Genomic DNA, 13,875 nt, shown 5'->3' with positions numbered 1-13,875 from the left:
CGCGCCCGCCAGCGTGCGAGACGTACACTGTACCACTGTACCACAGAGGCTTTTATATATATATATATATATATATATATATAAAATTGTCAGTTCACGAAGCCCTTTTCGCTACCATACTCCCCCTCTCAGCATATTTGTCTCTCTTCCTTCATATTTTTAATATTCACTCTTTTCCTTATCCACACGCTTCCTCATACCCAACGTTTCTCTCTCTCTCTCTCTCTCTCTCTCTCTCTCTCTCTCACACACACACACACACACACACACACACACACACACACACACACACACACACACACACACACACACACACACACACACACAATGTTTTTCTCTGACCCACTCTTCTCCATCGTCTCCGCCCCTCCCCACCAAGCCATTTCCCCTGTCACACCACATTCTTTCGACATTATCTCTTCCCTACCGCACTCATATACAGCTCTTTACCACAGCTTTCACTCTTGCCACACATCTCTCCATCGACACACTCTTTTTGCTCCTTCCCACACCATTCTTCCTTTTCACGCGATATTTTCTCGACATAATTCCTTTCCCTTACACACTGTTCCTTTCCGCATCATTCCTCCCTTACACGCAGGATTATCTGAGTATTCTTTTTGCCGCTACGCAGTGCTTCTTACCACACCTTTCATCCTTTCCATACACTGCTCCTTTTATTACCGTTCTTATCTACCATGCAATATTTCTCCGGTCTTTATTTTTTGAGGACGCAGTGCACCTTAACACACACCCTTACCATGGTTTTATTTCTTGACGCACCCTTTTCCATAATTCCACCTTACTCGTTGCTGCACTGTGCTTCCCTAACACATACTCTTTTCTCAACACTCTACTTTTCTACTGCACGCTGCTTACCACACCATTATCGTTTCAATAACATTTATTTTTAGTTTCATCTTGCCACTGCCAAGCGATTATTCTCAGGTTAATAAGAGTCCCTCCAGTAGTGAAGTGGTTAATAATGGCTATATAATTCATCCCTCAAGCAAAAATAAATAAATAAATATATAAGAATAAATAAGCCGAGGGAAGTCTGTGAAGTGCAATAATAAAATTTAAACAAAACTGCTATGGAATTAAGTGGTTAACTGTACTCCCTTCTCTGGATATTTTACTTTCCTTACTGCACAGTACTTAATATTGCGCCATGTTTCGCTGCCACAGAGTATTTTTTCAACATAGTTTCCTATCTTCTACACACTGTTCTTTACCTCACAGTGCTGTCATCATACACAATATTTTCTCGATATTTCTCTTTCCCTACCACACCATTCACTAGCATCACACTTCTTTCTCTTGACGCTATTTTTCGCCCAGTTACACACCAATCCTTACCACACCATTTCCCCGTGCCACACCATATTCCCTTGATATTAACGCTTCCCTACGCCACGTCTCTCTCTGTCTCTCTCTCTCTCTCTCTCTCTCTCTCTCTCACACACACACACACACACACACACACACACACACACACACACACACACACATTTTACCACAACGTTCACTGTTACCGTGAGCCCCTCTTTCGACACGCTTTCATTATTCCACACTGCCCTATTCTCCCCTACCCTCAGTATTTTCCCAACATTATTATTCATGTTACACGTTGCTCCTTACCACACCTTCCTTCCCTCCTACACTAAGTTTTTCTCACCATTATATTATCCCTGTTACAGACTGCTCCTTACCACACCATTCCCCCTAACCACACTCCTTTCTTTTGACACATTTTTTCCTCGTCGTTCCACACCACACCATTCTCCTCCTTAACGTCACTTCTTTCTCTCAGCACACTCTTTTCCCCTTTGATCTCATCACACTATTTTACCATAGCGCGCAAAATATTACCATTGTTATTTCTTCACAACTACACACTACTCCTTACCACACCTAGCTTCCGTACTACACAGTTTTTTGTTTTTCCCGACATCATCTCTTCCCCTGTCCAGATTCTTCCTTATCAGTCCATTCCCCTTAAGAGAGTTCAGTTCACCGCGACACAGTGTTCCTTACCACACGCCTCTCCTTAACAACGGCCTTTTGTCCACACTGTTCCTTTCCTCCTTCACACTTTCTTGTTACACCATTTTTCCGCAGCACCTAATATATTATCTACGTTATTATTTCCACTTACATATTGCTTATTACCACACCATTCCTCCCTACTGTGTAATACTTTCTCATGAAACATTTTCTCCCACGTTCCTTTACCGCAACGCATTCTTGACGTAATTTCCTCCCAAGTACACACTGCTCCTTACCACACCATTCTTCCCTTCCACTCAATATTTTCCCGCCCATTCTTATTTCCCAGCTACACACTGCCCCTTACCACACCATTCTCCTTATCCCTCGCTCCATACCCTTGAGACACACTTATTTTATTACTCTTGCCTTCCTCCTCTCTACTACTCCACTACCTACAGCGTTTCCCATCGACCCACATTGTTTCTCACCACACTAATCTTTCCTCTCACGGGGAAACCGGTGGTGTAATGGGTAGCACATTCAGTCTCGAGCTGGAAAAGCCTGGGTTCGATTTCTGGGCCGCACAGACTCTTGGATACAGTTTGTTTCCCCCTGTGTCTCACTGTTCACATGCCAGTACATTTAGGGACCTTTATGGAACTTTGATTGTTGCATGTCGTATTGTGGGGAAGATTGTGGCTTGGTAAGATTAAATTGTCTGCCTTAATGACCCTCGTGTGGTCGACAACCATTAACCCTAAGCCTTCAATCTCTAGCACACGTTTACCTCCTAACACAGCTTTTCCATCGATGCATCTGTCATTTCACCACACTGTTCGTCCTGATCGTAACCACTACTCCCATCGTGATATCACCGCATTCATCTTCCCTGACATTTTTCTCAGCATCAATTTTTTTTTCCCATCGCTCCACGTTGCATCACGCCATACTTCTCTTCGTTACCACGGCTTTTTTCCCTACCACATCCTATTCCGTCTTTCCTCCTTGCTTCTCATACCCATCGTACGACAGTAGTCCCTTACCACACCAATCTTCTTCACCACACTTTTCTTCCCACCACATTCCTTCTTCACCGCCCCACCTTACTTTTTACTAGGTTTTTGGCGCTTGCAAGACGGGGAAACCTATTAACCAAAGCTGTACCTTATTCCATCAAGACTCGTGGTGCTTCATCACACATTATTTCTCATCACACATTTTTCTCGCTTTCTGTCACCCTCTTTTCTCACCTCAGTCTTTTTGCTCGTTTCCGATGACCCTTTTTCTCACCACACTCTTTTATCGTTGTCTGTCACCCTTAGATCTCACGACACTCTTTAATGTAACCACACTCTTTTCTCGTTTGCATCAACTTTACTCTCACCACACCCTTTTCTCTCACCGCACTTCTTTTTCTCTTCACGACCATTTTCTCTCCACGCCTATTTTTCCCTTCCAGCTTTCTCTCTACAGCCATTTTTTTCATAGAGTATCATCTTCACTCACCACACCCTTTTCTCACATTACACCCTTTTCTCTTCTTTCACTACACGCTATTCCCTTACAACACCCTTTCTCTTCTGTCACCACACCCTGCCCTCTCATTACACCCTTTTCTCTTCTTTCACCACACCCTTTTCTATCACGACCCCCATTTCACCCGACGCCCTTTTCACTCCTTCCTCTCACCAGATCCCTTTCTCAAGCCTTTCTCTACGCCTTGTCAAACTTCCCTCAACCCCTTTAACCCAAAGGCATCATTCCTTTATTCTTTCTATCACCAGATGATTATTGTCACACGACGATTTTTTTTCGAAGGAGACATTTAGAAATAACTTATGGTATCCCCTCCAGTACGAGAGACCTTCCTAAGTTAAATTATCTGGATGTAGCAAAAATAGACTAAAAGATGTGTCGTTCACTTCCAAGGGTTAATCACACTCAGTTATATCAGGACATTGCTTTTGGTCATCGTTTCGTTATTTCTAAACAGTATTTCTATTATTTTTACGTTTTTTATTTCTAACCTAATCACAAATGCTTCGTGAATTGTTTTATGAATTTAGTTTTTCGCCGGCATGTTTTATCCTCACTGCTTTTCTTTCTTTGTATTATTTTTTTTTGGGTATTTTTTATGAGCACAGCTGTCATGTATGATCCAGTTAACCTAACTCTGATTGCCAAATATTGTTATCATATACGCTCAGACAAAAGTATGAAGTATTTGTCTTTTTATCTATGTCTCTCCATTTATCTATCCATTTACCTGCCTGCCTCTGCCTGCCTGGATAAATTGATAGACAGACAGATAGAAAAATTAGAATGATACAAACAAAACAGATTATATATATCCTGTTTTCATCTCGTCTCCTTCACCATGACCGACTTTTTTTTCTGCAGGACTTTGGCTTCGTGATTGCTCGAAATTTTTAAGATTTTTTTTTTTTTTTTAGGATGGACATACTGCATTCAATTGCACAGATTTCCCGTCAGAGAGAGAGAGAGAGAGAGAGAGAGAGAGAGATATGCATGTGACTTCGAGCTAACACTAACCAAGCGACTTAGAAAGCATTTTATTCCCTCTTCCACTAGGCGATTTTATTTTCCTAGATTTTTTTTTTTTTTTTTTAAGATTGGAAATAGCACAAATAGCCTTCATTTCGCAGTTTCCTTTAGATTAAATAAAATTTGTTTGCAGGTAGTAAGATTAAGATAAAAAGAAAATTTAGGAGACCCAAGGATTGAAGGAAGGGAGGGAACACGGAGGAGCAAAAGGGAAGATGGAGGAGGAGAAGAAAACAGAAGAAGGGAGAAGAAAGCGGAAGCGAGGAGGAGAGAATGAAAAAGAGGAGAGTTAAAGCAGAGGGGAGGAGAGGGTGAAGAAAGGGGAAGACGTAAAGCAGATATTTGAGAACGAGGGATGGGAGGAGATGAAGATGATATAATGAGGTGATGATTGAGTAAGGGCAGTGTGAAGGAAGGTTGACAATAATGGAAAAACGATAAGAAGAAGAAAAGAGAGCAAAAAGAGGGGAGGGAGAAGAAAAGAGAAGGCAGTTAGGAAGAGAGAATAAGTAGTAAAGACGATAGGAAGAGAGTACGAAAAAGGGGGGAAAGGGCGTGTGAAGACATGGGGAAGAGGAGGAGGAAAAAATAAGCACAAAAGATTAGGGGAGAGGACGAGCAAAGGAAGAGAAGTGGATGAAATAGGGGAAGAACGACGAATGATGAAGAATCGAGTGAAACGGGCAGGAGAGGATGCAAGTAAGTGAGGAGGAATAAGGAAAAGAAGAGAAGAGAAGAGAAACGATGTGACGGATTGAATAATATAGAAGATAATGATGAGAAAATGGAAGACGAGAACGGAGGAATACAGAAAAAGAGAGATAAGAGAAAAAGATAAAGTCGTAAAGAAAAGAGATGAGGAGGTGGGAAGAGAAAAAGGAAGAAGAGATGCTGGGAGTACAATAAAGGGAAAGACGGGAAAAGAAGAGACGAGGAAGGTGAAGCAAAGAAAGAGAGAAATAGAGGAGAAACTGAATAACAACATGAGAAGGCTAACCAAAGAATGATCCGTGGAATTAAAAGTTGGTCAGTATATTTATTCACCAGGTTTGATTTTCCGCGTACCTGCATTTAATCACCACTTCACAAACAGTAATTAATAAAAATGAAATGGAGTTCTGGAATCTCGTGCAAACCATAGAAGACACTAAGGGCGATAATCTCGTGGGTCTACAATATTCCCATGCCCCTCTGCAACAAGTAATTTCTGCATATGGCAGGATTCTTTGTTTTATTTCAGTACACTGTGTTGATGAATCTCTCTCTCTCTCTCTCTCTCTCTCTCTCTCTCTCTCTCTCTCTCTCTCTCTCTCTCTCTCTCTCTCTCTCTCTCTCTCTCTCTCTCTCTCTCTCTCTCAGTCTAATGCACACATTAAGGATGATTATGCAGTTATGTGTGCACCGTAAGCTCGATATATATATATAGATAGATAGTTGGATGGCTTGATTGATTGATTGATTCACTGATTGATTGATTGATTGATTGATACATAGATAGATAGATAGAAATACTGTATATATTGATAGAGAGATAGACAGATATACCGTATAGATAGATAGATAGATAGATATACCGTATTATATATATATATATATATATATATATATATATATATATATATATATATATATATATATATATATATATATATATATATATATACATGTATGAAAAGATCAACTTGGGTGAGAGAACGGACTAAAGTCAATGATATTATAGAAGTTATAAAAGAACAGAAATGGAGGTGGGCAGGCCTTATAGCAAGAATAAGGGATGGAGCAAGAGGGTGACTGACTGGATACCAAGAGATTGTAAGCGTAGCAGAAAAAGACCTACAGGAGATAGAGAAATAAGATAGAGGAATTTGCAGGGAGAACGTGGCAAAGATTGGCTTAGTTAGGGAATTCATGGAAAAGGTTGGGGGAGGCCTTTGTTCAGCAGTGAACTGTAATGGCTGAGGATGATATAGATAGATAGATAGATATACCGTATGGATTGATAGATAGATACTGTATATTGATTGGTTGATAGATAGATAGATAGATAGATATACCATATATATATATATATATATATATATATATATATATATATATATATATATATATATATATATATATATATATATATATATATATATATATATATATATATATATATATATATATATATATATATATATATATATATATATATATATATGTCATCAGCCGTTTGAGTATCCACTGCAGGACCAGCCTATCCCGACCGAAGTGGGGACGATACAGCCAATGTATCCCTACAAAGTGGCTTAGGCTGTCTGGTAGAGACTGTATGTACAGTAGAGTGAGAAGTGCTTGTACAGTAAGTGTGCTTGTAGTGTTGTAGTGGCTTTGGATGTGTGTGTAGTCTGTGAACCAAGTATAATCGGCCTGCGCAAGCCGACTGGGTGCAAACATACTTTACAGTATGCGACACTGGTTCAACCACAGCACCCCTGGTGTCCGCCAAAGCAGTACATGGCCGGGGGAACGTTTCCAAAATTTATTACGCTGGCGGGGCGCGAACCCTCGCTCTCCAGTGTAAGACAACGCACACTTTTCCACTGAGGCTCTTATATATATATATATATATATATATATATATATATATATATATATATATATATATATATATATATATATATATATATATATATATATATGTATATATATATATATATATGGGGGGGTCAATCTAATGCACACATTATGCAATCATATGTGCATCATAAGCTCAGTAAAGTTAATAAATAGACCCCAAGGAGAATCATAGTGAAACTAAGGATGCAGACACTGATTACTACTAAGGCAAAGGGAAAGAAAGAGACCAGGAGACGAATGAAAGGTTCTCCGAAATCTGAGCTTGAGAGAGGGAGTGCAACACAGTGAATGACTGAAGATTATGGAGGGGAGAAAGGGGTTGATAGAGGAAGTTGCAAAAGCAGAGAGAGAGAGAGAGAGAGAGTTTCAGAAAGTTGTACGAGGGGAAAACGTTGTGAAGATGAGAGTTGGTGAGAGACAGTGAGGGAGTTTGACGTAGGAGGTTTAGGTTAATGAGTTGTGAGAGGAAGGATGACTTGGGTTCAGGTGGAGGCAGAGAAAGGGGTTTGGGAGTGTGAGTGGGATAAAAGTGTATTGAAAAGTGAAATATGAAGAGCGCAAACACACACACACAGATAAATAGATACATATAGATAGATAGATAAACAGTGGTAGAGAGAGAGAGAGAGAGAGAGAGAGAGAGAGAGAGAGAGAGAGAGAGGGGCATTAATGTGCAGACCGTACATTTCATCCTGTCCGTACGATATGGTCCAACTTTAATAATAGTAAAACTTGTTCCCTAGTCATGAAAGTATAAGAATGGTATGGTAGCACACTAGGAGAGAGAGAGAGGGAGAGAGAGAGAGAGAGAGAGAGAGAGAGAGAGAGAGACAGACAGACAGACAGACAGACAGACAGGCAGACAGACAGACAGATAGACAGACAGACAGACAAACAGACTGACTGACTGACAGACAGAGACAGAGAGAGAGAGAACTTTGTGTGTAGATTGAGAGTAAGTGCAATGTGGAAAGAGAGGGGAAGACTGAAAGATTGCATATCATAAAAGAGAAGTAACCAGAATAAATAAAAACTCAGAGAGAGAGAGAGAGAGAGAGGAACGGAAGATGGAGGGAGAAGGATGAGGGGAAATTGGTTGGGTTCGGATGATAAGAGGGGAGAAGAAACTTAACCTCCCGACTCTCACCACATTTTTATATTATTTTCCTTACTTCAGAACTATGTAATTCAGTGCAGAGGTGACTTCTTGAAGTGAAGGGATTGGCGAAGGCTGTATCTATTATATCTAATATATAATCATCTGCAAGTGGCGAAATTATAATTAAAACAAGCCATCTTAGTGGAAAGGTTTACAGCCAAAATGTATACGACCAGAAGGATTGCTGCATCCAAAATTTTGACGTGCTCTGTGATCTTAACCACTGATTACTTGTTCTGATAATTGAATAACTTCACCTTGCCTGCCCCTCAACAAAACCACGAAGTTTGATTCAAAACGAATCAAAACTGTTTGAGCTGACTTTGCCCTATTGCCATGACCTTTAACCTATTGATCTCAGACTTCATCTGTGCCTGTCTCTCAGCCCTTCACCGAGGCAGGCGCAAATCGAATCAATCTCAATTCCAGGGCCAGAAATCTGACCTTTGCTTGTGACTAATCTTTGACTCATTTTTCTCCGTAAGAAATAATTTTATTCTTTTTTGAGTCTCATCCACCTAATTAAGTTTGGTCAAAATCAGAAAAAAATTCTTTGAGTTCACTGTCTTGTGTTCTTAATTTTTAACCTTGTTCTTAGAAACAAAAATCTTCCTTGGATGAATCGAAATCCATCTACCGAGCACTGTTCACCCACTAACAAAAAAAAAAAAAAAACGCTGAGAAGAGGAGATCTATTACATTTGCCGCAGTGCAACAGGTCAACTCTGGAACTATCTTCCTCTGTCAGTGTTTCCTATCCCCTGTGATGTCCAGTCTTTTAAACGCAGTATGTCAAAAAATGAGAGAGAGAGAGAGAGAGAGAGGGAGGGAGGTGAGGGGGAAACTGATAATGGCGGGAGAAAGACGAGTTTAAAACGTTTGGGTGCGGGTGATAAGAGGAAAGAAACGGACGGCAGGAAATGAAGACTGATTAGCGCAGTGGGAAGTGAATGAGCAGAAAAAATCAATCAGGAAACTCAGCGCACGCCAGAGGCAGAGAGACATGCAGTGCATACATAGATACAGACAGACAGGCAGAAATAATTCACGTGTGTGTGTGTGTGTGTGTGTGTGTGTGTGTGTGTGTGTGTGTGTGTGTGTGTGTGTGTGTGTGTGTGTGTGTGTGTGTGTGTGTGTGTGTGTGTGTGTGTGTGTGTGTGTGTGTGCTACATTGATCCACAGGCCATACAGAGTTTATGATCTCGACTATATGGGGCAACTTTAATAATACTCAAACTTTCTCCTTAGTCATGGAAGCAAAAAGAATAATTCATTACAGTAGGAGAGAGAGAGAGAGAGAGAGAGAGAGAGAGAGGGGATCTGTTCATATATATATATATATATATATATATATATATATATATATATATATATATATATATATATATATATATATATATATATATATATATATATATATATATATATATATATATATATATATATATATATATATATATATATATATATATATATATCAATCAATCAATCATTTCCTGTGGCACCCTCGGGGATGCATAGGGCCTCGATGAACTCACACCACCACATCCTATCTTGTGCTAACTCCTCAAGATCTCCCCAACACTCATCTCCAGCTTCCCGTCTCATTGTCCTCACCCACGTCTCTTTTGGCCTTCCTCTACCTCTCCTACCAAGTGCCACCCACCCTGGTGTACCTCGTACTATTCCCTGTCTCCTATACACATGTCCTAGCCACTTCCATCGTGAGAATCTAACATATTCATCGATCGGCTGCACTCCCGTTATTTCTCTAATTCTACTATTTGGTATCCTTTCCCACCACTTAACTCCTAATATTCTTCTAAGTGCTTTATTTTTTCAAACACCAAGAATTTATTTTCCATAGTCACTGTGCTGTACCAAGACTCGTGTCCATAAATTAAGATACTCCTAACCATTACCTTATAAATTTTGATTTTTGTATGCACAGAGAAATTGTTATTATTCCAAATATTTTTAAGCATTCCCATTGCCTGATTAGCCTTCTTTAACCTTTCCTGGAATTCAAAGTTCAAAGAACCATCCTTGGCTAAATAAGTACCTAAATATTTAAACCTATCAACTTGCTTTACAACCATACCTTCAATTACACATTCCTGCGCATTTTCCATATTCATATTGATTATTTCAGTTTTTCCACAATTAATAACCAAACCCACCTTGCGACCTTCACTCACCAAACAGTCCAACACTCTCTGCATCTCTTCTGGCCCATCACAAATCAAAACTATATCATCCGCATAATCTAAATCCAAAAGTTTCCTGTTCTCTCCCCAAAGTATACCTGCACCGGTTTCTGTTCCAACGCGTTTCATAATGTAATCAATGACCAATATAAATAGTAAAGGCGATAGAACACCACCTTGAATTACTCCGGACTTGACTTCAAACGAATCACTAAGACAACCATCAACCATCACTTTACAAAATGTGTCCTCATGCATGTTCATAATGACCCTCACAAACTCCTCTGGTATTCCATAATGTCTCATGATCTTCCCCATAGTCTCTCTCGAAACACTATCAAAAGCTTTTTCATAATCAACAAAACAAAGACTTAACGGTACTCTCATTTCATTAACTTGCTGCATCAAATGCCTAACTATAAAGATCTGATCATTGCAACCACGTCCCTTTCTAAAACCAGCCTGTTCATCCCTCAGAATACCCTCAACCACCGGCTCCAACCTATTTAACAACACTCTACTGAAAACTTTCAAAGCTATCGGTGACAAAGAGATTCCCCTCCAATTACCACATTCACTCAGGTCTCCCTTCTTCGGAACTTTAACAATTACACCATTCTTCCAAACTGATGGTAGTAACCCCGTCACCCATATCTTATTGAATAGCTTGGTCAAGATCATTATTAATCTATCCCCCTCCACTTTAAACATTTCCGGAAATAAACCATCCTCCCTGGTGCCTTATTATTCTTTAACTGTTTTACTGCTTTCTCCACTTCTGCAAGCCTCAACTCTCCTGTTTCTATATTTAAATCTTCCTGAGCAGACGGTATATCCTCTTCTGGTGGTATTGGTCTATTAAGAACTGTCTCAAAATGCTCTTTCCATCTATTTTTAATATCTCCATCTTTGGTCAATAAATTTCCTTCCCTGTCTCTAACTGGTATTTCCTTGCGTTTACCTGCATTACCACTCAGTTCTCTAATCGATTCATATGCTATTCTTTGACTCTGTCCATCATTTTTGTTTATTAAGATTTCAGTCTCTGCAACCTTTTCATCCACACATCTTCTTTTATCTCTCCTAGCTAACCTTCTTACTTCTGAATTCAAACTCCAGTACGCAGCTCTTGCTAATTCAATCTCTCGTTCATCAACGCATTGCAACTCACTCCTCAATTTAGCCTCACCTCTCTTTTTTATCATATCCCACGTTTCCTCTGATATCCATTTCTTTCTCCTGAAGCTATGTCTCCTTCCAATCGTACATTCAGCAGTCTCATGCAAAACTTTGTTCACATCCTCCCACATCTCATCTACACTTCTCTCCCCCTCTTCCAACGTTTCCAACACCAAAAACCTATTTCTGCATTCTAATCTGAATTCCTCCTTTTCTTCTCCTTCCCTTCTAAGCTTAACAATATCGTATCTACCAACACCAGATTTTTCCTTCTTCTGATTTTTAAGTTTAAACCTTATTTTTGCAATGCTGAGTTGATGGTCACTACCAATATCCGCTCCCCGTTTAACATGAACATCTAGCAGAGAACTTCTATGCCTCCTACTGATAGCGATGTGATCAATCTGATTTTTATATTTTCCACACGGCGACACCCATGTTGTCTTGTGTATATATATATATATATATATATATATATATAAAATTTGAGTTGTAGTTCGAAATGTTACTGAAAGAAAGAAACTAGTTACCTATTTACTTATTGTGTAACCACAATAAGGAAGCTTCACCATAATTATTTATGGTATATAAGGTACGAATTTTGGCACCATAAACAAGTCTGTGCCCTTTAAAAGTAGTTCAGGGCCATTCACATTTGGAACATGTGCTTAGATTAACCTAAGGTAGCCTCTTGTATAGTATCAACAAGTTCTGACGACAAAGATGTGGAAGAAATAAATGAAGCATGGGGACATTTTACATTTTTCGCAGCAACTGGCTAACTGTATGCTTAACAGTAACAATATTCTTTTCAGATACTAAGAGGGATCACAGCTTTATTTCCGTAAAGTTATAGCTTTACAACTTTTGTGGTTTTCTTTGAAACATGTAACAAAGGAAACATTGAGTAGATATGAATTCGGTACTTTCCACTATACTAAATGGCAATATATTTGGCCAAAATTCTTAGCAAACTTTTTTATCACAGGATATTCAACCAGATAGCTGTATCTCAATTAATTTCTGATATATTTCAATTTCAGATACGCAATTTTTGCACCATAAATGAATATTTGACCTTCAAGAATAGGTCAAGGTCATTAATATTTGGCACAGGTACTTGGGTTACCCTCGGTAACCTTCCTATATAATATCATCAAGATCAAAGAAAAGAGTGCTAAGAAAAATAATACTAATACTTACCAAAACAATAAGCTTCGCCATATATATGGCAAAGCGTAATTACGATAAGAGAAACCAATAGGAGAGTGCACATTGAACCGGCAAAGGCATCCCGTCATGAATCCGTTAGTCTTTCGAAATTCTTTACTCTATATGACTGGCACAGCCGAGGAGGTCTACTCTTTGTGGTGCTGTACACCCTTGGTGAAGCAGCTGCGGCGTCCACCCGGGAGGCAAACCTTCATATTTCCCTGGATCTCGCCTTGGGGAAGGACCATGATCCGACCCTGGTGAGGGAATATCTGCCACTAGGGGGCGTCGGTTCCCTGCACGGTATATGTACAATACACTACCCGTTGGACGTCTCCACAAAAAGCAGCTGCTTACCTGTGGTCGACGGGTCTGCTCAACCAGACAGACGGGGGTTAAATCACAACAACAAACCCATGTGAGAGTCGCATCTTTCATTCATTCATTCATTGCCAGACGCCATGTATCCCAAACGGGGTGGATAAGGGCTTAGAGTTAATTGTTTTACAGGGAGGGGCACTAATCCTCCACCAACCCCACTTGACACGTAGGGATGCCAACAGCATCTGGTGTTCCCAGGCGGTCACCCATCCAAGTACTAACCAGACCCAACCTTGCTTAACTTCGCTGATCGGATGGGAAGCGGTGTACTCAACATGGTATGGCCGTTACTAGAGTCGCATCTGCAACAAATAAATTCATATTGAGCAAAATAATTCAGTGCCTTCACTATAAATTTTTATCCTTTTGATTACCTCTCCAGCCTCTAGAGAGGAAGATGCGAAGTACTGAAGAAGTTTACTAATTTTACTTCCTAAGTTTTTCAGTATGTAGAGTTTTTCCTTGGCTGAGTATCAGTTTTCTGGCAAGAATTTACGAAAAAGAATAACAAATAATATCAAGTGTTAAGGCAAACTGCCATGACCTACTGAACAGCAG

At 39.7% G+C, this 13,875-nt stretch overlaps 1 non-coding gene across 1 annotated transcript; it reads right to left on the bottom strand.

The window, feature by feature from the left end:
• Positions 1 to 13,490: 13,490 nt before the first annotated feature.
• On the bottom strand, positions 13,491 to 13,609 carry LOC145406992 (5S ribosomal RNA). The gene has a single exon (XR_013898657.1). It is a non-coding gene; the product is annotated as a 5S ribosomal RNA (ribosomal RNA).
• Positions 13,610 to 13,875: the final 266 nt, after the last annotated feature.

This window comes from Coenobita brevimanus, chromosome 71 (assembly GCF_032717465.1).
Source record: "Coenobita brevimanus isolate Jiangsu-jjx chromosome 71, ASM3271746v2, whole genome shotgun sequence".
NCBI lineage: Eukaryota > Metazoa > Arthropoda > Malacostraca > Decapoda > Coenobitidae > Coenobita > Coenobita brevimanus.
Note: the sequence above shows the minus strand (reverse complement) of the source record. Positions and strands in the feature narration are given on the sequence as shown.